Source organism: Pseudorca crassidens, chromosome 4 (assembly GCF_039906515.1).
Source record: "Pseudorca crassidens isolate mPseCra1 chromosome 4, mPseCra1.hap1, whole genome shotgun sequence".
Classification (NCBI taxonomy): domain Eukaryota; kingdom Metazoa; phylum Chordata; class Mammalia; order Artiodactyla; family Delphinidae; genus Pseudorca; species Pseudorca crassidens.
Window position 1 is genome coordinate 57,020,616 of NC_090299.1, and position 27,514 is coordinate 57,048,129.

Here is a 27,514-nt window from a genome sequence, read left to right on the forward strand (position 1 = left end):
CCGCAACAAAAAGTAGCCCCCGCTCGCTGCAACCAGACAAAGCCCACGCGCAGCAACGAAGACCCAACAGGCAAAAAAAAAAAAACCCTCGAATTTTCTTGTCTTTTTTAAAAATAAATTTATTTATTTTATTTATTATTTTTGACTGCATTGGGTCTTCATTGCTGTGCGCGGGCTTTCTCTAGTTGCGGCGAGCAGGGGCTACTCTGTTGAGGTGTGCAGGCTTCTCATTGCGGTGGCTTCTCGTTGCGGAGCACAGGTTCTAGGCGTGCGGGCTTCAGTAGTTGTGGCTTGCAGGCTTCAGTAGCTGTGGCTCGTGGGCTCTAGATTGCAGGCTCAGTAGTTGTGGCGCATGGGCTTAGCTGCTCCGTGGCATGTGGGATCTTCCTGGACCAGGGCTTGAACCTATGTACCCTTCATTGGCAGGAGGATTCTTAACCACTGCGCCACCAGAGAAGCCCTAATTTTCTTGTATGAAAAATGAAATAAGCACTGCTTACTTCAACATAGTCATTATGGGCATTATACGAAGTAATATACTAATAAGTCATAACCCTCTGCTCTTTCTGTTATATGTCCCTTCTCTTTTGGATACCTGATCTGTTTTAATGGTTTCACATACACATCACCTTTTTCACTTTTCTGATGTCTCCCAAGTCTCTCATTGAAATTCTTCTCTAGTAACTTGAAATTGTTTCCTGGATATATTTTTTTGTATAGTCCATGGTCACATGAAATACTAAACTTCAATTATTTCATCAGTTCTTCATCTTAGCTTTGTTTTCTCTTTCCAAATAATAGTTAAATTCCCAGTAGGTAATGCAAACCATAAAGCCATCTTTAACTCATCCTCTGATTATACCTAATGCATATTCTTTTTCTCACTAAATATTGATATTTATGATTTATCTTTTGAAATAGCTCTTTTATATTCTTGTAGAGTCTCTTTGTCACTAGTGTTTTCCAGGGTTTCATGGACTCATGTTTGGATGTGGCAGCACTTTTCTAGTGAGCAGCCATAATTCATTCCCTTTCCATTTATTTATAGCTTTCATTTATTTATATATTGCCAATTCAAAAAAAGATGTGTATTATTTTATCTCCCAGGTAAAATAAAACTGAAGATATAAGTAAGGACAAGTGTAAACTAATGAATAGTTCGGGGTGTTATATATGTATACTTTTTTTTTCAAAAAATCTAGGCTAAGTGAAATTTTAGATCTGAGAACAACAGTTAGCTTTGAGTTATGGCCCAGACTCAAAAACCTTCCAATTCACTCTGCACATAGTTTCAGGACAGAAAACTACCAGAAATGTTTTAAGTAATGTTGCTCCCCAGGGTAAAAATCTTCAATGACTCCCTTGTCCTATCACAGTAGTCTCAATTATCTAATTTTAAAGCTGCTTATAATTTGATTTCATACAATATATCTAACTTAATTGCCCACACACAACCATTACTCTCCAGTCTTGCCAATTTCCCCATTACTCCATGAGATTGCTATAAACTGTCATGCTTTCTTTTGCTTAATTTGTCACTTACTCTGGAATTCCTTTCACCTCCACTTTTTTCTTGGACTCTTTATATTTCAACATCTTTCTAGGTTCCTTCTAGCCTTACCACCTCTGCAAAAAATGCTCAGACTATTCAAGCCTCCATTGGTTCCTTTCTCCTATTTGTTGATTCATCATGTATTTTTGAGGATCTATTTATCATAATGTAAAGTCTTAGTAATAATAACAGCAAGCCAAACATGATTTCTGCAAATCACATAGTCTATTGAATATATGAATGGTGTGTGTATATGTATATTACATAATCATATATATATATATAAATTCAAGATATATAAAAATATACATATATATGTTCAAAAATTTAAAAATATATAAAAATTCAAAATATATAAAATTATAAGCCGTAATTTAAACCATAAAGTAAGAAGACAAAGTACTATGATGGCTTATAATATAGACATCTTAACTATTCTTAGGGACTAGATACATCTTTCTTAAGGTGCCGACTTTTTAATTTTTTCCCCAGCACTGGCTTTTGAGCTGAAGTCTATCAGAACTTTTGTGTCTCAAGGCATTTAGGTACAGTTCAAAGTACAAGATAAGATGCTTAATAAACTTATAGTTTATTTATATTATGAAAAGAAAAAAAATGCACATATTTCTGTTTTAACTTACTTAGAAACTAAAAATAATTTTAGAACTACATTTAAGATACTAGTGATATTGACACTTCCAAAAAGGTTAGCTTCCTGGCGTTAGATTTGTGAAAACTACACATTCAAAATGATGATTCCCAGAAGAGTTTACTGTGCAAAGGAAGAATTACACTTTATAGGGCAAGCATTGCCTGATTCTCTGGAAGGACTTTGGTGTGGACATTGGAAATGTGGAGTGCACATCTCACTTTAATTTGGATCAATTACAATACTAAGAGAATGATAAATGTGATATTTGTGAAGACAAAGGCCTGAGCTGGTTAACAGATGGCCAGAATGCTTAATAAGTTAGAAAAAGAACATCTCTCTTAGTTGGCAGCAACCAAGTTTGAAATTACAAAATTAATAGAAAGAGAGAGATAATAAAAATGAGTGAGGCAAGTAGGTAAGGATTGTAGAGAATCCCAAGGAGTGACAGTATCAATAAAGAGGTAACCAAAATGATTAAAGAATATTACTCTAAATTAAAATAAAAGAAGATAGAGATGTTTCTAAACTTATAATACCTTATATAACACTGTGCACTCTAAGACATAACTTTGGTTAATTTAAGTGATGAAGAACTATAATTAAGATAATTTAAAAAATTATTGGTGTTTGCCTTTTGGAGAAGTGACCACATTTTATGTTTATTGTGAAATATTGGCTCTATTTGAACTTCTTACTAAAAAGCATTTCTGATTAACACTGAGACAGCCAAGTATGAAAAATGGAAAGAGAAGCAGTTGTTGATAATTGAACAAATGAGAAAAGTTACAATTTCTATAAATATTCTGTAAAAGATTAATCAGTTAAGATGTACTGATTGAAATGTGTGTGAGTCAGAATGCAGATTATTATAGGAGAAGTTTGTGCCACGTTGTCACAAAAGTAAAGATCTTACCTATCTAAGGTTCAATTTTAAATTAATTCTTAGGATTTTAGAATTTGAGGATAACATTAAAATTATGTGTGCCTATATCTCACATATACAAAAAGATATTTTAAAACTCAAACATTAAAAAAGAATAACTCAATTAAAAATGAACAAAGTATCTAAAAAGACATTTCTCTAAAGAAGATACACAGATGGCTAAAAAGCATGTGAAGAGAGGCTCAATGTCATTAGCAGTCAGAGAAATGCACATCAAAACCACAATGCATTAGCACTTCACAGCCACTCTGAAGGCTACAATAGAAAAGACTGGTGATCACATGTGTTGGCAAGGATATGGAGAAACTGAATCTCTCAAACACTACTGGTAGGAATATAAAATGGCTCAGCCATGTTGGAAGGCACTCTGGCAGTTCCTCAAACGGTTAAACTATATGGCCCAGGAATTTCACTGTTAGATATATAGACCCAAGAGACCTGAAAACATACATTCTGGCAAAAACTTCCACATGGATGCTTATAGCATTATTGTTCAGAGTAGCCAAAAAGTGGAAAAGACCAAGTGTCTATTAACCAATGAAAGGATAAATAAAATGTGGCATGCCTACATAATGGAATATTGTTTGGCAATAACAAGAAATGAAGTACTGATACATGCTACAACATGGATGAACCTTGAAAATATTATTCTTAGTGAAAAAAATCCAGTCACAAAGAACCACATATTGTGTAATTCCACATATGAAATGTCCAGAATAGGAAAATCTATAGACAGAACGTAGGTTAGTGGTTGCCTAGGGCTGGGAAGATGGGGGTTGCAGAGTGATAGCTAGGTAGAGTTGGGATTTTGGTGGGAGGGGTAAAAAATGGTCTAAATTGATTATGGTAGTGGGTGCACAACTCTGTGAATGTATTTAAACCGTTGAAATGTACCCTTTAAGTGGGTAAGTTGTATAGTATGTGAATTATATCTGAAAGTTGTTAAAAGTTGTGTTTGCATGACTAAAACAAATTACATCAAAAATAATTATATCCCATCAGATTTGATACCAGCTTTACAATTTAGAGTATACTTTTTACATAATATCAGAGAAAATGGTAATCAGTAAAGAACCAGTGATCGTCTCTCTCCAAATAGGAACAATAAGATTAAAATGGCTCTGCAGTAGCCCAGTTAGTTTAATCATAAGCAGAATAAGAAATGCCACTTTCAAAGTAGTATTTCAGACTGAATGAACTAGCTCAGGTTTTAAAATCGATCATTTTATTCTTGTAAAGTTCTCGATGTCCTGAGAAACTGTAGTTCAATGTGTTGTACTTGCCCTGATAGAAGTGATTCTGATTTTTCATACTTAAAATCTGTACCTTGGGATTTTAGGCACACCTAAATGATGGGCAGTGTTCTTTTGATAAAGTAAACTGGAAGTTTTCATGTGGTTTTTTAATAACATTAATTTTAGTTTACAAATAAAGAGCAATTAAAAAAAACTTTCCAGCTTCCTGTTATTCATTTCTAAATATTTTATTTTACAAAAGAATAGTGGTTCTGCTGTGGAGAGTAATGACCATTTTTAAGCTTGTTTTTGTCTTTTTCATTTTTAATTTGTCAAGTGAAAAAATGAGGATCTTGCTAAGCATTTAATAGAATGTAGAATTTCCCTTCAATTTTGAATCAGTAAAATAACACAGTGAAGCATGTTCTTCATAACCTTGAGTCAATAACAGTGACTCAAATCTAACAGTCTCTTTTTTTTTTTAGAAAATGGAAGTATTCTCTGCTTGTGATTAGGATTGTTTTAAATATACCAAAGGACACCCGTCCCCATCACTTCTTGAATAAATATTTCTATTATTGATAGCTCTCTATAAAAATGTATATTTACCATGTTTTCTTCTTTTTTCCTTTTTCCTATTCTTTTTGGTTGATTTGAAAGTTCTAGTTTCCACATTTGTTCTTCCTGGACTTTTCTCATATCTTTAACATGCAAACTTTAATTTCTTCAAGTATTCTGGAATTTGGTATTCTTTCACTTAGAAATCAACAGACTTTGAATAATTTTATGTCTCACTGACATCCATCAATATATATTTATACCACTTGTAAATTCATGAATGTATAATTCATAAATTCAATCTATTATTAACATTTAGACTTTAACTGTAGTTTAGTTTTATTTTTATGTAGCACTTTGACAATATTTTCTCATTCTTCTTGTATCAAATATTGCTGATAAAAATACAATACTACTCATTTTCATTCCATTGTTAGTAATTTGTCTTTACATCTTGTAGCTATTAGAATTTTATTGCTATAGCCTCAAAGTTTATATGAGATTTACTACAGTGTGTCAATGTATGCGTTTTCCTTTTTCCTTTTTTTCTTCTTCTCAGTTACTGTTCAACACTTGCTGAGTTTTCTTGTACAAGAAATCTTCACTTTTTCAGTTCTAGAAAATTCTTAACTATCTTTCCTCCCATAATTTTTTCTTTTTCTTTTCTGAAAATATTATTAGATAACTATCGCTAGTCTGGCTCATTGGACATTTCTTGATTCCATCTGTGCATATATTTGCCCTGAATTCCAGGAGAATTCCTAAGCTTGATCATTAGTCACCAGTTCTCTCATCAATGGTTCCATTCAGCCTATTTGCCTCATATTTTTAATTATTTCAGAAGTTATACCTTATTTTTAAGAACTCTTCATAGTTTATTGTATTGCTCCTTTTCCCTTTTGTCATAATTTTATGTTTTTATTTCATAATCTTCATTTATTGTTCCAAGGAAGTAATTCCTTCCTTTGTCTTTCTGAATGTTTGTTTGAAAAACCTGTTCAGATTGTTATATTAAGTATTTTTCTTTGAGTGTAAGTTCTTCCATTTCTTTAAATTTATTTTTTATTGAAGTATAGTTGATTTACAATGTTGTGTTAGTTTCTGGTGTACAGAAAAGTAATTCAGTTTTATATATATATATATTATTTTTCATATTATTTTACATTATGGTTTATCACAGGATATTGAATATAGTTCCCTGTGCTATACAGTAGGACCTTGTTGTTTATCCATTCTATATATAATAGTTTGCATCTGATGCTCCCAAACTGCTGATCCATCGTTCCCCCACTCCCCCTCCCCCTTGGCAACCACAAATCTGTTCTCCATGTCTGTGAGTCTGTTTATGTTTCATATAAATAAGTTCATTTGTGTCATATTTTAGATTCTACATATAAGTGATATCATATGGTATTTGTCTTCCTCTTTCTGACTTACTTCACTTAGTATAATGATCTCTAGGCCCCTCCATGTTGCTGCAAGTGACATTATTTCATTCTTTTTTATGGCTGCATAGTATTCCATCATATGTATATACCACATCTTCGTTATCCATTCATATGTTGATGGATATTTAGGTTGCTTCTGTGGCTTGGCTGCTGTAAATATACTGATATGAACATAGGAGTGCATGTATCCATTTGTTGAGTATTTTTTTTCCTTCTTTTCATTGTTGATCTTCAAGTGTTCGTCATGTTGGACTATGCTCTTCTCTTCTGCAACATAATTCTTGCACTTGAACATGAGACTTTTGTGTTTTCCTGTCACGTGAATAGCCTCAGTGTCACGTGAATAGCCTCAGAGTTGGGATAAACTCAGTTTAATATGAAGCTTCAATAACTCCTGCTTAATTGAGAGTAGAAGTGTCTTCTTAATTTCTTTCTTTTTTTTTTTTTTTTGCGGTACGCAGGCCTCTCACTGTTGTGGCCTCTCCCGTTCTCCCGTTGCAGAGCACAGACTCCGGACGCGCAGGCTCAGCGGCCATGGCTCACGGGCCCAGCCGCTCTGTGGCATGTGGGATCTTCCCGGACCGGGGCACGAACCTGTGTCCCCTGCATTGGCAGGTGGACTCTCAACCACTGCGCCACCAGGGAAGCCCTGTCTTCTTAATTTCTGATGAAGACAGATTGATCATAGCAAGATAATACTTGATCATCTTCCACAGTATCTTTACCAAATGGATTTTAAACTGCTTATGGTTGTGGATATAAAAACAAGATTTAACACTTACTTGAAGGCTTCTGAAAATAATCAGGACATGAAGAGGAATAACTCTGCCAACAAAGCACTGACATCCAGAGTATATACATTGTATTCTGTTTGAATGTTTTATTTTTGTTTAGACTAAAGGCCAAAAAAACAAAAGCATGTCTGGCTTTAAAAAACATCTACATTCAGATATCAACCACTTTATACTTGCTCCACACTGACCTAAGGGTACAGTTTTGGGAGTGCTGTAGTCTACTTGTAAATTATTTACCTTCCAAAAAGAATAGTATAAAACCAAAAAGCTTATTGTGAAATGCTTAGACTTTTTTTTTTTTTTTTGCCTGTCAGAAGAGAATAAAGATAAATATAAACAGCTACATACTAGATGATACAGTATAAAATGCTAATCTTTCATTTTTCAAGATAAAATTGGAAAGATGTCAGATGTATTGAACAGCCACAGCTTACGTTTAAAAAGAAAATCACTAAACACAGAGCACATTAAGGTTTACAGCACATTTTAGTACATGTGAAATCCTGATCCTCTAACTCAAAATTTATAGTGTGGGGAGAAATATGCTTCTGCAAATAAGCTGAAAGCCGGTAGTCCATTCTTGTGTTTTAATTCAATAGCCAGCATCACATCAAAATTTTACAGAGGAAAACAAGGCATATAGCATCAACAATCAATATAAAAATAAAACCACACAAAAAATATTATGTGACTACACTTTTAGTATCACATGGGGAAAAATCATCATTATTTTGTCAATATAAAAAAATTAAAATTCCCATATATGCCTTAGAATTCTTAGAATTTCCGTCACTGTCAATAAATACAGCGGTAGTTAAATGGATGAAAGGCATGATGGCAAAAAAGAGAAAGAAAGGAAAGTTGGCAAACCACAAGCTGAAGGAATAGATTAATATTAAAATATTTACAGAATTTTGGGGGGAGTTTGGATAACAGGGGCCCAGATTCTACTAATAAAAACAACTTTTCCTCAAAATTATCAACCTCATATTAACCTCTACTTTATACATAAATTTTTATTTTTACATTTCTCTTCAATATTACATACAAAAATACTAATAAAGTAGGAGTAAACATTAAAGATAAAAATATAATAATCCATTTTAAAGAAGAGAGAATAGTAACATTAAAATCACCTTGTATACACATCTCAATCTTTTTCCACTTTATCATTAACCATTAACTGAACGTGGGACTTATTTTAATTTATTTTTTAGAGGTTTACTACTTAGGTTTATATCACTAGAAAGTTTATCTAATTTTGGAAGTTTGGGGAACTTCATGAAAATGGAATAATTTGCCTTTTTTTTCAATGGTGTTTCTGATGTTCATCCATGTAGCTGAATGCAGCATTGATTAATTCATTTTTACAGATGTATAGAATTCTTTTGATTAACTATGTCACTCTATTTATCCATTATACTCATGATGGTTATTTCCAAGTTGTTTTCACCCAACCAGTGGGATTGAATATTTTTATACATGTTTCGGTGTGCATACATGTAAGAGCTACTCTAAGTGTAAAACTAGGTGTGACTTGCTTATGTAAGGGGTATTTATATATTTCATTTTATAAATTAATGCTGACTTGTTTCCAAAAGTAGTTACCTCAAATGATACTCACACCTGTGTGTAATTAGTAAGTGGTCTCACTGCTTCATATCCTCTATAGTACATAATTATTGTAGTTTAAAATTTTTGTCAATCTGGTGTTTGTAAAATGGTGCCCATTCTGGATTATTATTTAACATCATTGATCATTTGACTCTCCTCTTCTGTTTTGTTTTTCCCTTCCTCGCTTTTTTTGGTGATGGATTTTTTTTTAAATTTTTTATCTTATTTCATTTTCTCCCTTTACTCCTTTTCTTTTAATGATTATTCTAGAAACGTTAACCTGACAATTTAATATATCAAACTCTAAAGTTTTTAAAAACTTCATTCTTCCAGATATTTCAGGAATATTGGAACAATTTAATCACTCTCCCTCTAATTTATAAAATTATATTGTTATTAATTATTTCTATTATAGACTTTCAAGACATTAGTATATTATATAATTAATTGAATTATTCATATGCTTACCTTTATCCTTATCTTACTTTTAATACCTTTCACTGAAATTAATGTCATTTTGCCTAAAGTACTCTTATTTAGAATATTCTTAATTATTAAACTATATTTGCTTAAAAATTCTACACTATAGAATTTCCTGTTGAAAAAATCTGTTCTTGGCAACTCTTGGGTTTACCTGTCTGAAAATGTGTATGTTACTCTCATTTTTCCCTCATATTGAAAGTGTTGTTTTGTATTGTTTTGTTTTTGCTATTTATAAAATTCTGAGTTGACAGTCTTTGCATGTGTTGTGAGCTCTTATTCACTGGAATTTTACTAGAGAGAATTATTTTAAACCTGATTGTGAAGTAGTTTTTTTCTATTTCTCAAGACGATTTATATTTCCTACTTACTGGACTGGGGACACTGACCACCCACGAAAATTTTAAACTAAGTGTTGCATTATTTTTTTTTTTGTTCCACATCCTCTATCAATTGTTACTTTAATTTCAGACTTGGCTTATAGCTAAGATATCTCACTGGAAGATTATTTTTCCATTCATTTATTTTTTTCCCCTCTACCACTAGCACAAGTGCCCAAGACAGGCGTACTCTTCCCTTCTTACCAACAGGTACAGGAATATGGGAGTTGGTGAATAATGTCTTTCTGCTTCACTCTTAGGCCAATAATAAATAACCTCATGGGGTTCTTGTTTGGGAGAAACCTAGGTTTTACCACCTGTGTCTTTTCTCCCAAAAGGAGGCAAAAACTAAAACTAAAGATCACAATTGGGCAAATAGCCTCAAGGTGAAGGCTGACCTTATGGTTTACTTACCTCTGTGAGTTCACTTATATTTTGGCCTTAAGATTCCAATTTATTGGCCATTGATAAAATGAAAAGTTATTTTAAATGTTTAATAATCAAGATTTTTAATGGTTTCAGCAGAAGAGTTAACAAATTTTTCATTGGTTATAGTCAGCTATAATTCTGGAAATAAAGTTATTGCCAAAATTTATATGCTTCAGTAAGAGTTTTTGTTTTCCAAGCCTGAGTGGTAGCAAAATAATGAGGGTTGAAAGTGAATCTTTACAAAAATGTGAACTTGTTGGACTCATGTTTGTTTCTTATGTTAAGAAGAGTGAGATACAGGCAAGGAAAGACTGAGAAGTAGATTTAAGGCTTTTAGTCTTAAATCTTAAGTCACAGATTGTGACTTTTAGTATGCATAGTTTATTTTTCAGTATGAAAATAGGAAAAAGAAAGAATATACAATAATTTCACACAAAAAAATTTCCCCAACACAGACTTTATATGATGTGCCAATAGCTCCGCTTTTGAAAATAAAGGAGCTATGTAGATTTGCATTTAGAATAAAAAGTGGAAGAACTGCTGAGAAAAATAAGGATTTACCTGGGGAAAACCTGGAGCAGTTAAGAATGGTGCTGCACATATGGTGGAACAGAATTGTGGATGCAGGCCAGAGCCAGGAACACTCACGGGTTTCTTTTCCTTTATTTTTCTTTATTACTGCATTGCTGACACTAGTTATGGTGGCAGTAAAAGTAGCAGATCAGCAGATAAATTAGTCACCAATGAACTGACCTCATTTATATATTTTTTCCACTATAACTAGGACGCACACTTTAGGTTGAGTAAATTATTAGCGTTCTTGAAATTTATCTAAATTCTAGAGGTATAGTGTAGTGCTGTCCCAGAAGAGTCAAGAATGTTATTTCTGAGACAGATGAGGTGTTTTATTTTAATATTAAGAGATTAAAATCTCAGTTTTGTATCCTTAATTGGACTGAAGGAAAAAGAGAGAAAGAAAGGATAAAGACAAAAAATATGTATTTAGGATGATTTAATGATGGCTTTGTAGCAGTGTATATGTATACATAGCAAAATGCATCCAGTCAATGGCCATTGTCCTCATGACTCATATATGTGCATAACCACTTTGCTAGGTTTTTGTTTTCATTTTTTTGCAGAACATCTGTAGGTCTGTTTTTTTACCAATTTTCCTTAAGATGCTTGCTGATTTTGGAGCTACACATCTAGCTGAATGGGTGTAAAATGTTTTCAAAATTCTACATTTATTATGTTCTTTATAGGAAAATAGTGGAAAAAGCATAAGCAAAAACTGGGAGCAAAAATTGCCATTGTGAAATATCTCAGAATTTGAAGGCCTTGATCCAATTATCTTAGGGAAATTTCAATGCTAAAGAATTTATCTTGATAAGATTTTCTTTTGACAATCAGCACTATTAACAGTAGAGCTTTTAGCTCTTTTGAGACACTGAAAAATATTGGGCAGTTTACATTTTCCTCATTTTCAAAGAGAAATCAGCTAAATAAAAGCCTTTCAGAGATAACATTATTTGTCAGTATGGCACAGGAATAAAACAGCAATAATGCTTCAGATACATATTTTTAAAAATACACTGGTTCAATTTTCAGGCTAACTTAGGTTAGATTCAAAAATTCAAGCAGAGCGGAAATGATCACAAACCTAATTCTTAAAGTGCCTGACTTCCTTTCTAAGTTCAATGTGACAATTCTATTCCTTGTGTGCCATTATTTATGGCCTATACTGATGTGGTACTGAAATATAAGGCATTAATAATAGATATATTTAAATTAAATGTATACATAGTACTGATATTTTACATTAGAGGGTTGTGTATTAGCTTGATAAAAACATGCTTTCTCTTTCTTTATATTAAGTCCTTAAAATTGTTTTTATGCACAGAATCTATTTTTAGTTCTTTCTAGAACTAAAATATTTTTAGTTCTTTCTAGAAAAATCTATTTTTAGTTCTTTCTAGAAAAATATTCATACTTATCAAAGAAACAGCTTATACTATTGATTTGGAAAAGGTCAGTCAGCATAGGCTAAATTACTCTGTAGTAACAAACACCCTCCAAAAATCTCAGTGACTTGAAAATCACAAAGTTGTGTTTCCTACTGTCGATGATCCCCACTGAGGCTTGCTCAGTCACTCTACTCCTCATAACCACCTATGACTTTGGACACCATCTCAAATTTTACTGGTCACTATTTCAGAGTCAAAGGAAGTTACACATAAGCCCTTCCACTCACAACTTAAAAGCCATATCCAGTTCCGTGACTATACCCACTTAGAAGTGGGTTAAAAAGTGTATCCTACCAAATCCCGAAAAGAAGAACTAGAAACATTTTCTGACCAGCACTTATATCTACCTCAGCTTATCTTTCTGCTCATCAAATAGCTCATTCACTCTCCTTTCTGCATATAATGTATACTTACTCGATTCTCAAACTACACAACCTGTAAGCACTAATTAATCACAATATTAGTCTAAAACCTGAGAATCTTTGGGTGATACATGCTGGTTTTGCATTCAAGTGATATGTGAAATCCTCTATCTTAAAATCAGAAATTACTTACCTTGATCCAGATAAATACATGTTATCTGTCCCCACAACCTGATATGTAATGGTCTAACAAATACTGGAAAACTGCAATCAATACTCTCATTTAGAAAAAGGAAGATGTGAGACACAACATGTAGTAATATATAGCAATTCTGAAATCACCACTGGGCAAACTTTTTGAGGTATCACTACCCTAGAGGTAAGGAATGTTTTTTGAATATTCCCTGATTCTGCTTTGTGGAATGAGTGCTTTAGTCTCTTGTTCTCTATGGCTCTTTGCAGCTCTTTCAGAGATTTTACCCTTTGTTATCATTCTCGGCCACATGTGAAGTTCAAATTGGAAAAATATATCCTCCCGGGGGCTGAGTAGCATTGTCAGCCCGATTTCTTTCCGGAGAAAAATCATTTTAAACCTTGGACAGTCAGTCTTTTTTTAGTCTAGCTTATGGTTCTTTTGGCACTACAACTCTTTCGATAACTTGCCTTTTTAACAATCGGAGTCCCATTAGTGCCAATAACTACAGTCATAGTTCTATTTGGGACACCTCTTTCTCTTGATTTAATCACAAAAAGTTTATCAGTTTTAGTGGGTATGTTATACCACTAAACCTTTTCCTAAACCATTTTCTCAACAGAAGAGATTTTCTGGGAACAATATTAATTCTTTCAGAGGTTTTAACAGTCAGTGTAATGGTTCTCCAATTGATGTGATCTTTCTGCAAGTTATACCTTAATTGATATTTTTGCTTATATTTCTCATTTTAATATTCATCTCCTTAGGGTTGAGAAGCTGTAGCCACTTCCTACTTAAAATTTTCTCTATATCTGAAATATCTTTATACACCCTTTTATCTCTGTTTTCAAATGGCCTAATTATTTACTGAGGTCATTTATTAATTGCAATATCTTGTCAAATGCACCTAATAGCATCCAACATTGGCTACTATCATTCTAATGTTCAATCTTTTTTCTGAACACTACATTATTAACTATATATTCTGAATTTCAAACTATCTTGGGTGATCGATTAGCCAAATGTATTGCCACTACATTACATAGATTTCTATTTTTCAGTTTCCTTATCTTCAGATGACCCATCCTTAAGACACTGCATGTGTTCAGGTTTGTTTGTTTTCTTCAGAAACATCTCTCTTCTGGTTTTGATTTCTGTGTCATTCAGGATAGACTAGGTTATACTGTGGCAACAGTCAATCCTTAAATCATGGTGGCTCAATAAAGAAATATTTATATTTGCTCATTCTACATGTTCATCATAGATGAACAATTCTGCTATTTGTGTCATTCTGCGACCATGACTGCCAGAAGGGCAAACACTTTGAATATTTCCAGTGACCTTGCCAGAGTGGAAATGGAGCTCTGAAGGATCTCACAATGAAACTTAAATGTTCTGCTCAGAAGTGACATGTTTCACTTATGCTCATGAATCTTTGGCTAGAAGTAGTTACAAGGCTTAACCCATCCTCACATGGGGCAGGAAATGAATTCTTACTTACTCTGAGGCAAGAAAGAGGGAAAACTAAAAAAACAAACAAACAAAAACAAACAAACAAAAAAAAAACATTTATAAGCAGCATTAATGTGAACTATATATGTATTCTGTGTTGGTCATGGGTGCAAAAATCACAGATAGGATTTTAAAACAGCAGTGAAATATGTACAAGATAGATAGCACATGCAAACATTTGTTTGAAACTGAAAGTTCTCCAACCCAAAAAGCATAAACTGGTAAAGTACTAGAGAAAGACATTGTTACCAAATTCATAAAATATTTGCAGTTAAATGATAAGCTGAAAAATTCCTGTGGAGATAAAAGGCAGTGCTCCAATAGAGTAGGAGGTATTTTCACATTTAGATAGTTCAGAAAACCTTGCCAGTAACTAAACAGGATCTTTTTCAACAGAATTAATACTTTGACATCAGTGATGAAGACAAAAATGCTGAAAGATGTTGGTCAAGATGGATACTACCAGCATGATAGTGATCCAGTTAAGCCAGTTAAAATTGGTCATTTAAAAGATTAGATACAGCTGTAAGCCATAGGCTGTTCAGCTCTTGGTAGCACTATATTTCAAGCACTTATTGATTCCCTGGGCATAAGAGTTTACTCTTTTGTTTCAATTAATACTGAAGGCATTTAATTCAATTCAATAGATATACTATTCTGTGTCTCAATGTTTTTTGTCTGGTGGCTACAAAACATCAAACTATACAAATAAGTAAGACCCTCAAGTAATTCAAAGACTAGTGTGGAAGTGGGGAGAAACACAAAGTGATATTAATATATAGAATGTGAGTGGTAGAAAATGGCCTGGGTATTCAGCAGTGAGGAATAGTTCAAAAGAATCAGAAAATGATTTCTGCAGGATGTATATTTTGAAACCAAAAATAAGAAATGGATATAAAATCAAGGCAAAGAGATGAACCTTAGTGTGGGAAAGAGAATCAAAGGCAAGGGGGCAAAGACGCATTCCAGAGGTTGGGGAAATAGTAAGTAGGTTAGCTGGGCTGTAGAGAGAAGCAAATATAAGGAAACAATGGTTCCAAAAAAGATGCATAAAATCATGTAGAGACCAGTTCTTTTCCTTGCTCAATATCTGAATAAATTTTCTATCCTGGCTGATTCTCTCCACTACGTAAATCTTCACTGATCTCTTGACCACTAAAGTACTTACAGCACATAATTTACAATACAATTATGAATGGTGTTTGTACATGTGTATATGAATATTTAATCTTTGCCCTTCTGTTGGTTAGAACTCTACATAGATTTTCTTATATGCTCATGTTATATAGCACAGTATAGACTATTGATTAATTTTTTAAATGTTAAAATTGCTGTGTAAAATATAGTTCAGTGCCCACTGCTTATTATTTAAAATAGAATTTTATTGGAACACAGCCACATTCATTTATGTACTGTCCATGACTACTTTCATAATAAAATAGGAGAGTTGAGTAGTCGAGACCAAGACCATCAGATCTGCAAAGCACAAAATATTTACTATCTGGTTCATAACAGAAAAAAGTTCACCAAAACCCACTTATCTAGTGCATTTATAAATGTTATCAATACATAAAAAGTACTATCACATACATTTTATATGTAAAAAGTATTTTCTCATACATTTTTATCCTGATAACCAACAGTTGTTGATATTTCCATTTTATAGCTTCTGAAAACAAGAAAGATATTTTATGTATTGCAAATTATTTTGAATAAGTCTTTTTACCACACAGTTTTTTAGGTCATTATTGTTAAAAGGAAAGCTAAGAAACTATGGACCTAACAATTATTTAATGAAAATAATCAATGTATATTTAAGATTTAGTTATCTAATAGGAAGAGAGTAGGATGACCAAATTGTTAAATGGTAAAGCAATTGATGTTTTGCTAAAAACTCTATTGGGATTTAAGATTCTATCTAGCCAACATGCTACCACATCTACTTGATTTTCCTCTGAGGAAAGAAAATATACTTCCAAATTTATTGATAAGGCAGAAAACCTTTTGCTTTATTAATACAGCTATTCTTACTGAGTTCAGCATAGCAATGGTAAAGATAAGATGCTGGCCTTAAAATTTCTAGTAAAAATAGTCATTGTTTAAGAACTTCACAGATTCCCAGTAAGATCTTAAATCCACAGTGTTTGAGAGAAGTGAGATCTAATCAACACAAAATACAGTTGTAGAAACATTAGAACGTTCACTGATGAGAGATTGCATGCACAGGTTGTAACTAATATTTGTAACTAATATTCTTTAAATTTTGCTCCACATTATAATGTATATTATAACAGAATATTATATTGATTTCATTTAATAATTAATTTTCTGTAAATATGTAAGTTAAATAAAGAAACCTAATGTTGATACCAAAAAGTATAATTGAAGGAATAATGTGCTAATATCTATTCATAGTTAATTATCACTCAGAAAAATTGTACTTTTAGACATTAACATAAGTAATATAGTGAATGGTTAAGTGCATAGGCTCTAGAATCAGATAACCCTAACTTAAAATTCTGGTTCCTTCTGCATTTATCTGTGTAGCCTTGATCAGTTTAGGAATCTTCTGAGCCTCAGTTTCTTCACGAATAAAATAAAGTTAATAATAAGACCTAACTCACTGGCTTGTAATTAGGTTTAAATGACATAATGAGCACTTGGGAAAGAATCAGCACTAAATAAATGTATGATTGTTGTTGTCATTTACATTGTTATGGTCTCTATCTATTTGGTGGAAGACTATATTAATTGGATTTGCTATTCCTAGAAAGAAATGAAATGGTTGGTTAAAAATAATAATAATAAAAAGCACAACATGGCAATGCACAGCATATTCATGCAAAGAGTTGGTGAGAGAAAACCCTTGTAAATAAGTAATCTTCAAGTTCATTTTCTTCTTATGCTTAATCCACTCATATTTTACTATTACATTCTTTTCAAATTTTGTCACTGGTTGTACTATTATTTTTATCTTCTAAATTAAGCTTAAAAAATAATAATGAACACCTGATTGTAACCAAGGAAGCCTGTGAAATGTGCTACACACAAAAGATACAGCAAAGCAAAAACTAGTCTTTTGAATTTAAAATTAGATTAATTTCTCCACAAGAAAACACATTAAAATACGTTATTTTTAATAACTACATATAATGAGACTAGCATATCTACTCTTTTGAGCAAATAGTGAAATGTACTGATATCAGTGCATTTCCAAAAATGAAAAAAAAGTTAAATGAAAAAGAATATGCACTAAAGTTGATTGATTATAGTTTTTATCATGTGCCTTTTGAAGATTTTGAACAAAAGTCATGTCTCTGTATTACTTGAAATTGAAAAACATGAAACACCAAGCCTTTCTCACATTACAATATACCAAGTTTTAATTTTCTAATCTCTAATGAAAATAATATGATTACACTGAAACACTTATGAACAAAAGGGATAAATAGTTCAAAACAAAGTAATTTATTCTAACAGTACATGGATAAAACACACACATCAAATTGGAAATGTGCCTCTATGTAGTTCTCTTCTTTTCAACTGCTTGAAAATTAACAGATTGGAAACATTTTAGAGGATTAATTGGTGAATGCTCATAGTTCATCAGAGAAATATTTAAATATGTTCATTATGGTACTTTTGAACTTAGTGTCAATTCAATTTTCTTATGGAAATCACTAAATGAGGAACTACATTAAAATAATCTCAAATTCCAGTTTAACCTTTTCTGGATGGTGTATTTTGGAACGTGTTAATCACATATTAACAAAGAAGACAAGCTAACAAACAAAGAAACCCTTGTTGCATTACACAAGGGGCAAAAATAACTAAGTTGCAACCTCCATGAAAAATGTGTGTATGTCTGTGTGTACTTGAGTTGGGGGTGGGTGGTGTGGAGAAAGTGTCTATATACCTGATTTAGAGTTAAATTTACATTTTTTAAGTTTTAAACTAAATCAAAGCCCATTTGATTTTCTCTTTAGACTTAGCCAAAGTAAGGGGAATAGTCCTAGCTTTATTCTAAAAGCTGTAAGTACATCCCCATTGGGCTAGAATTTTGTGAAGAAGATACAAAATATGTGGAATGTACCACCGACAGAGACAGCATCACTCTACAGTTACTTCTTTAGCCACTGGCAGGATTGAATATGATGGCTTCATTTCTGTCAGGCCTGTGGAAGAGGTGATGGCAAAATAACTATAGGTTTCTGTTCTGATACAAGGAAATCCTAAAAAAAACAAAAACAAACAAGCAAAACAGAGTAGACAGCTTTCTATGTAATACGTTTGCCCTGCTATTGAGCAATTTTTATAGAACAAAAGTATCTGCCATTTATCTGCCATTCATTTGAATTATGAGGGTTTTTTTTTTTTAACGTTTTTTTAAGACAATATTTTTTAGAGCAGTTTTAGGTTCAGAGCAAAATGAGAGGATGGTACAAAGATTTCCCATATGCTTCCTACCTCCCATACATGTATAGCCATCCCTATTATCAACATCCCCTACCAGAGTGATACATTTGTTAAAATTGATGAACCTACATTAACACATCATAATCACCCAAAGTCCATAGTTTACCTTACAGTTCTGTCTTGGCGTTGTACATTCTATGGGCTTGGATACACATATAATAACATGTATTCATCATTATGGTATCATACAGAATATTTTCACTGTATTAAAAATCCTCTGTGCTCCACCTACTTATCCCTTCCCAGGCTCAGTGCCTGGCAACCACTGATCTTTTTACTGTCTCCATAGTTTTGCCTTTTCCAGAAGGTCATATAGTTTGAATCACATAGTATATACCCGCTTTGGATTTACTTCTTTCACTTAGTAATATGTATTTAGGTTTCTTCCATGTCTTTACATGGCTTAATAGCTCATTTATTTTCAGCACTGAATAATATTTCATTATCTGGTTGTGCCATAGTTTATACTTTCTTCTACTAAAGGACTTCTTGGTTACTTCTAAGTTTTGACAAGTATGAATAAAGCTGCTATAAACTTTCATTTGCAGGTTTTTGTGTAGATATAAGTTTTCTACTCCCTTGAATAGACACCAAAGTAAGTTTTATAAGAAACTGCCAAACTGTCTTTGAAAGTGACTGGACCATTTTCTATTCTAACCAGCAATTATTGAGAGTTGCTGTAGTTCCACATCCTTGCCAGCATTTTATGTTGGCAGTGTTCTGAATTTTGGCAATTTTAATAAGTGTGTACTGGTGTATCTCACTGTTGTTTTAATTTATGTTTTTCTACTGACATGACTTGGAGCATCTTTTCATATGCTTACTTGTCATCTATACACCTTCTTAGCTAAGGTATCTTTTAAAGTATTTGTCCCCCTCCTTTTTTTTATCAAGTTGTTTTCTTAATGTTGAATTATACTGTGGATAAATCTCCTTTACAAATGTGTCTTTTGAGCAAATATTTTCTCCCAGTCTGTGGCTTGACTTCTCGTTATCTTGACATTGTCTTTCAGAACAGAATTTGTTTTTTTTTTTTTTTTGGCTATGCCAGGTCTTAGTTGTGGCATGTAGGATCTTTAGTTGTGGCATGCAAACTCTTAGTTGTGGCATGTGGGATCTAGTTCCCTGACCAGGGATCGAACCCAGGCCCCCTGCATTGGCAGTGCAGAGTCTTAGCCACTGAACCACCAGGGCAGTCCCAGAATCGAAGTTTTAAATTTTAATAAAGTGCAGCTTATCAATTATTTCTTTTATGGATCATGCCTTTGATGTTGTCTCAAAAAGTCATTGCCATACTCAAGGTCATCTAGGTTTCTCCTTTGCTATCTTCTAGGAGTTTTATAGTTTTGTTTTTCATTTAGGTCTCTAATCCATTTTGAGTTAATTTTTGTGACAGGTATAAGGTCTGTGTCTAAATTCCTTTCCTTTGCATGTGGATATCCAGTTGTTTCAGTCTTATTTGTTGAAAAGTCTATATTTTCTCCATTGTATTGCCTGGGCTCCTTTGTCAAAGATCAGTTGACTATATTTATGAGGGTTTACTTTGGGGCTTTCTATTTTATACCACTGTTCTGTTTATCTGTTCTTTCACCAGTACAATATATACTGTATAAATCTTGATTTCTGTATCGTTATAGTAATCTTGAAGTTGAGTGGTGTCAGTCCTTCAAATTTCTTCTTATATAGTGTGCTATCTATTCTGGGTCTTTTGTCTCACCATATAAACTTTAAAATCAATTTGTTGTTATCCACAAAATAACTTGTTGGAATTTGATTGTGATTTCCTTGAATCTATAGGTCAAGTTGGAAGAACCTACATCTTGACAATATTGAGTCTTCATACCTGTGAACATGGAATAGCTTTCCATTTATTTAGTTCTTTAGCTTCATTCATCAGAGTTTTATAGTTTTCCTCATAAAGATCTTGCCATATTTTGTTAGATTTATACTTAAATTTTATATTTTTTGAAGGTGCTAATGTAAATTTTGTTTTGAATCCATTTGTTCATGTTAGTGTATAGGAAAATGAATGACTTCTGAATGTTAATATTGTATAGTGCAACCTTGCTATAATCACTTATTAGTTCCAGGAGGTTGGTTTTGTTTTTTTTTATTTTGGGTTGTTTTCTCATCAATTCTTTTGTATTTTCTACATAGATGATCATGTCACCTGAGACCAGACAGTTCTATTTATTCCTTCCCAATATTTTTGCCTTCTTATTTCCCTTTATTGCCACATTGTTTTGGCTAGAGCTTCCAGCACAATATTGAAAAGGTCTGGTGAGCTAGACACATTCTTGTCTTGTACCTGATTTTAGTGAGAAAGCTTCAAGTATCTCACTATTAAATATGATATTAGCTGTAGGGTTTTTTTTTCGTGTTTTTTTTCGTGTTTTTTTTTTTTTTTTTTTGATACACGGGACTCTCACTGTTGTGGCCTCTCCCATTGCGGAGCACAGGCTCCAGACGTGCAAGCTCAGCGGCCATGGCTCACATGCCCAGCCACTCCACGGCATGTGGGATCTTCCTGGACCTGGTCACGAACCCATGTCCCCTGCATCGGCAGGTGGACTCTCAACCACTGCACCACCAGGGAAGCCCAGCTGTAGGTTTTTTGTAGATATTCTTTATCAAGTTGAGGAAGTCCCCAATATGCCCAGTTTTCTGAGAGTTTTTTTTATCATGAATGAGTGTATTTCATCAAATGCCTTTGAAAGGTTTAACTTTCTATAGAATATTTATAACAGTATTCATAAAATTAAAGAAAGAACATTTCTCTAAAAATGAAGAAAAATTTGTGATTAAATATGTGGTGATGCCCTTCCATTTTCTTCATATTTCTTTGTGCATATTTTGAGTTCAGTATATCAGGAAAAAATGTCATTTAAATAGCATCTACTTATTAAAATATATACTACAAAATAACTGTTGGTTTCATAATAAAAAATCACCTTTTATTTAATTCTTACTATGCACTAAGCAGTATTCTAAACCCCATACATAAATTATTTCACTAACCCCTCATTACAAAACCATGAGATATGTATCTCTATCATCATCATCATCATCTTAGCCATTTTCAGTTTTTTAACTGTTTTAAAATTTTTATACCTCTTTATTGGAGTATAATTGCTTCACAATACTATGTTACTTTTTGTTGTACAACAAAGTGAATCAGCCATATGCATACATATATCCCCATATACCCTCCCTCTGGAGCATCCCTCCCACCCTCCCTACCCACTCCTCTAGCTCGTCGCAAAGCACCGGGCTGATATCCCTGTGCTATGCTGCTGGTTAGTAGGGGACTTTAACACCCCACTTACACCAATGGACAGGTCATCCAAACAGAAAATAAATAAGGAAACACAAGCTTTAAATGACACAACAGACCAGATAGATTTAATTGATATTTATAGAACATTCCACCCAAAGTGGCAGAATACACTTTCTTCTTAAGTGCACATGGAACATACTCTAGGATAGATAACATCTTTGGTCACAAATCAAGCCTCAGAAAATTTAAGAAAATTGAGATCATATCAAGCATCTTTTCTGACTGCAACACTATGAGATTGAAAATCAATTACAGGAAAAAGACTGTAAAAATCACAAACACATGGAGGCTAAACAGTGTGCTACTAAATAACCAAGAGATCACTGAAGAAATCAAAGAAGAAATTAAAAAATACATAGAAACAGGGCTTCCCTGGTGGCGCAGTGGTTGAGAGTCCGCCTGCCGATGCAGGGGACACGGGTTCGTGCCCCAGTCCGGGAAGATCCCACATGCCGCAGAGCGGCTGGGACCGTGAGCCATGGCCGCTGAGCCTGCGCGTCTGGAGCCTGTGCTCCGCAACGGGAGAGGCCACAACAGTAAGAGGCCCGCATACAGCAAAAAAAAAAAAAAATACATAGAAACAAATGACAATGAAAACACGATGACCCAAGACCTATGGGACGCAGCAAAAGCAGTTCTAAGAGGGAAGTTTATAGCAATTCAATCTCACCTCAAGAAATAAGAAAAATCTAAAATAAACAATCTAACCTTACACCTAAAGCAACTAGAGAAAGAAGAACAAAGAAAACCCAAACTCAGTAGAAGGAAAGAAATCATAAAGATCAGAGCAGAAATTAACGAAAAAGAAATGAAGAAAACAATAGCAAAGAATAATAAAACTAAAAGCTGGTTCTTTGACAACATAAACAAAATTGATAAACCCTTAGCCAGAATCATCAAGAAAAAAAGGGAGAGGACACAAATCAATAAAATTAGAAATGAAAAAGGAGAAATCACAACTGACACTGCAGAAATACAAAGGATTACAAGAGACTACTACAAAAAACAATATTCCAATAAAATGGACAACCATGAAGAAATGGACAAATTCTTAGAAAGGTACAATTTTCCAAGACTGAACCAGGAAGAATTAGAAAATATAAACAGACCTATCACAAGTAATGAAATTGAAACTGTAATTAAAAATCTTCCAACAAACAAAAGTTCAGGACCAGATGGCTTCAAAGGGGAATTCTATCAAACATTTAGAGAAGAGCTAACACCTATCTTTCTCAAACTCTTCCCAAAAAATGCAGAAGGAGGAACACTCCAAAATTTCTATGAAGTCACCATCACCCTGATACCAAAACCAGAAAAAGAGAGCACAAAAAAAGAAAATTATAGACCAATATCACTGATGAACATAGATACAAAAATCCTCAACAAAATACTAGCAAACAGAATCTAACAACACAGTAAAAGTATCATACACCATGATCAAGTGGAATTTATCCCAGGGATTCAAGGATTCTTCAATATATGCAAATCAATCAATGTGATACACCATATAAACAAATTGAGGAATAAAAAGCATATGATCATCTCAATAGATGCAGAAAAAGCTTTTGAAAAAATTCAACACCAATTTATGATAAAAACTTTCCATAAAATGGGCATAGAAGGAGCCTACTTCAGCATAATAAAGGCCATATATGACAAAACCACAGCCAGCCTCATACTCAATGGTGAAAAACTGAAAGCATTTCCACTAAGATCAGGAACAAGACAAGGATGTCCACTCTCGCTCTTCTTATTCAACATAGTTTTGGAAGTCCTAGAAATGTCAATCAGAGAAGAAAAAGAAATACAAATTGGAAAAGAAGTAAAACTGTCACTGTTTGCAGATGACATGATACTATACTTAGAAAATCCTAAAGATGTCACCAGAAAATTACTAGAACTAATCAATGAATTTGTAAGGCTGCAGGATACAAAATTAATGCACAGACATCTCTGGCATTCCTATACACTAACTACAAAAAATCAGAGAGAGAAATTAAGGAAACAATCCCATTTACCATCACAACAAAAAGAATAAAATACCTAGGAATAACCTACCTAAGGAGGAGAAAGACTTGTACTCAGAAAACTATAAAACACTGATGAAAGAAACCAAAGATGACAAGCAGATGGAGAAATAGACCATGTTCTTGGATTGGAAGAATCAACATTGTGAAAATGACTATACTACCCAAAGCAACCTACAGATTCAATGCAATCCCTATTAAACTACCAATGGCATTCTTCACAGAATTAGAATGAAAAATATTACAATTCATATGGAAACACAAAAGACCCTGGATAGACAAAGCAATCTTGAGAAAGGAAAACAGAGCTAGAGAAATCAGGCTCCCCTACTTTCAACTATACTACACAGCTACAGTAATCAAGACAGTATGGTATAGGCACAAAAACAGAAATATAGATCAATGGTATAGGATAGAAAGTCCAGAGATAAACCCACACAAATATAGTCACCTAATTTATGACAAAGGAGACAAGAATATAAAATGGAGAAAAGACAGCCTTTTCAATAAGTGATGCTGGGAAAACTGGACAGCTACATGTAAAAGAATGAAATTAGAACACTACCTAACACCATACAAAAAGTAAACTGAAAATGGATTAAAAACATAAATGTAAAACCAGACAGTATAAAACTCTTAGAGGAAAACATAGGAAAAACACTCTTTGACATAAACCACAGTAAGATCTTTTTTAACTCACCTCCTAGAGTAATGAAAATAAAAACAAAAATAAACAAGTTTGGCCTAATTAAACTTAAAATCTTTTGCACAGCAAAGGAAGCCATAAATAAGACGAAAAGACTTCTCTCAGAATGAGAGAAAATCTCTTAGCCATTTTTAGATGAAAATTTATTTTTAGATAAATTAACTTATTTAAAGTTACACAAAAATAAATGGAGCATATTAGAAAAAAAACATATGCACATAATTTAAAATTCAGTGGTATTACCAACATTCATGCTTTATGATTCGGACTGTAGATGAATTTCTTCAAACTGTGGAGCAAGTTTCTATTTTGCTTGCTCCCCTCATGTTGCTCATGGTATTTTGCTACATATGAACAATGTGCGTTCAACAATGGCCTTTTAGTTAATGGTCAGAAATACACAATTTTATTATAATTTAGAATCTATATAAGCCAGTGTAGTAGTAATTGTAAAAGTTTTTCCTTTTGTTGTATTAGGAGGGAAGTTTTGAGATGCAGTTTATTATTTTCAAAAATGTTTCTTTTTTTGTTACTGGAATGGCATTCTAGCAATAGTATTTAAAAGAAATGTTGGTTTATATATGCCCAAATTGATGTTTCATCACTTCTTATGTATCCCATGAGGACAGGGAGTTCACATGTCAGTGCATAGCTTGACCCATGTAACTGTATATTGGAAACTGGAAGTTATAGAAAGTCATTCTCATACTCACAAGCATTGAGAAGTAAAAATCTTCTCCTATTTTTTTTTCTTGGCTGCAGCAGTAACACCCTGCATGACAAATGTACACTCAAGTAGGAAGAAGATAAAGTCTAAATGACCAAAAAACAGCTATAACATTTTATTGAAATATTTGAAAAATTACTGAAAGTTGTATTTATCACAATTCCTTAATGTAAATTGACTTTAATAAAAATAATATATTTATCATTTAAATATCAATCAAGTATTCTTCCCCTTATAATGTTTCTTTTTCCTTTCAAAAGGACAATGAAAATAAAATGAATATTTTATATTTTTCCACTAATTATGACGATTAATTCTTTGTCATATGAATATTTTATTGTGAAAAGCAATAATGTTGCCGTTCAATAAATAGGATAATCATAGCTATTCTTAGGCAACTTAAGTCATTTGTGACAGTTCATACTTCAATGTAGTAGCTTTGAAAATATATGTAACTTCATTACATTTTAGTCAAAGTTTCTAGTAAGATTCTTCTCACTGATGCTTAGATCAACACACTGCACATGATTTTGAGTTAGTCTCCCTAAAGCCATATGATAAACCCAAGGACACATTGAATATTATGAATAGTTAGTTAGCTCTGCCTGGAATACTAGTCCCTCCTCTCATATACTACAGACCTAACCCACTCGCCCCCAAACTGGGTTCTGTAGAGCAATATTCCATGTAATCAGTAATGATAATGAATAAGGCTTAAACTGTGCTGTACCCATTATGTACTTCTTTTATTTCCTCCTTGCAGCAACCCTATGACATGGCTATTATCTCCCTTTTACAAATGAGGAAATCAAGAATGAGGACAGTAGTAAGAAGCAGAGCCGGCATTTGTGCTCAGTCTAACTGATTTCAAAACCTATGTCAAAACCCTCTAAATCTCTTCATTGCAACAAAATTAATTATAGCCTATCCACTAATTTTACACTCCTCCATTCTGAATAGAATAGAAAAATAATGACAATGTGAAAACATCTTTTAAAATATTCATAGCCATAATGCCTCATGTATCTCATGTGTTATTTACTTATGTATATGCGTATCTGTATGGGCTGTTTTTTACACATGTATCTAATATCAATTACATCTTTTCTGATTAATCACTTTTAATAGTTGGTAATTGTATATATGCTTTTCCTCAAATTATATGGTTTTTGTCAAAACTTCTTCATAATTGCTTTTGAAAACAGTAAAAATCAACTATAGTAATTATAATAACTACATATAAAATATTTATCAATATTATGTCTTGTCACTATGCTAAATACAAAGGTTAGATTCATATATGCCCTTGTAGTCTTTCAAAACATTCTTAAGGATGCTACAGCCAGAAGGATTTAATCTAGATCTCATAATCCCCCTGCCCCCAGTCTTTTTAATCTCTCATCCTCATTGTTTTACAGGAATGTGTACTCCGAAGAAGTGACAGTAAAGGGACTTAGTGACAGACTCAGATATTGAATCAAGACTAATTAACTCATTTTTTATAATTTTGCATTACCCTGTGCTATTTCTAAGCATTTTGATAAAAATATACTTATTTTACCCAATTTTTTTTCCTTACATTTAGAAAATGAATGCATAACTTGTTAACAATGGTATATTTTTAGAGTTAAAATATTTTCATCAAAAATGCATTGTTCTTAAATTTGGTAGATATAAGATGTTTATCTAGCTATTTTTTCTTTAATTTTACTGACAAATTAATAAATAGAAGAATGGGTTCAAGCTAAAATGAACTTTGTAGAACAGGTGCTTTTGAGTGAATATTTCCTTAGATGAAAGATAGCATACTTCTTAGTGAAAGAAGGTTAAATTATGTGAGAATACTAAGAAAAAAGCAATCAACAAAGTTTGGTGATAATAGAGGAAACATCATTTGGCAATATTAGTAATGATTTGATCAGAGGATTTTTTTAAAGCTTCACTTTAGATGCCAATAAATAGAATAGCTTTTATAAGAGAGCCACAAACTATATTGAATTATAACTTTCTCTTGGTTATATGCCTCTTAAGGAAAACTGATGGGTGGAAATTATTGTAAATTGTA

General features: G+C 32.9%; 1 non-coding gene across 1 annotated transcript; it reads right to left on the reverse strand.

Moving 5' to 3' along the window:
• Window positions 1-19,773: 19,773 nt before the first annotated feature.
• TRNAG-GCC (transfer RNA glycine (anticodon GCC)) lies at window positions 19,774-19,846 on the reverse strand. The gene has a single exon. It is a non-coding gene; the product is annotated as a tRNA-Gly (tRNA).
• Between the last annotated feature and the right edge of the window lie 7,668 nt (window positions 19,847-27,514).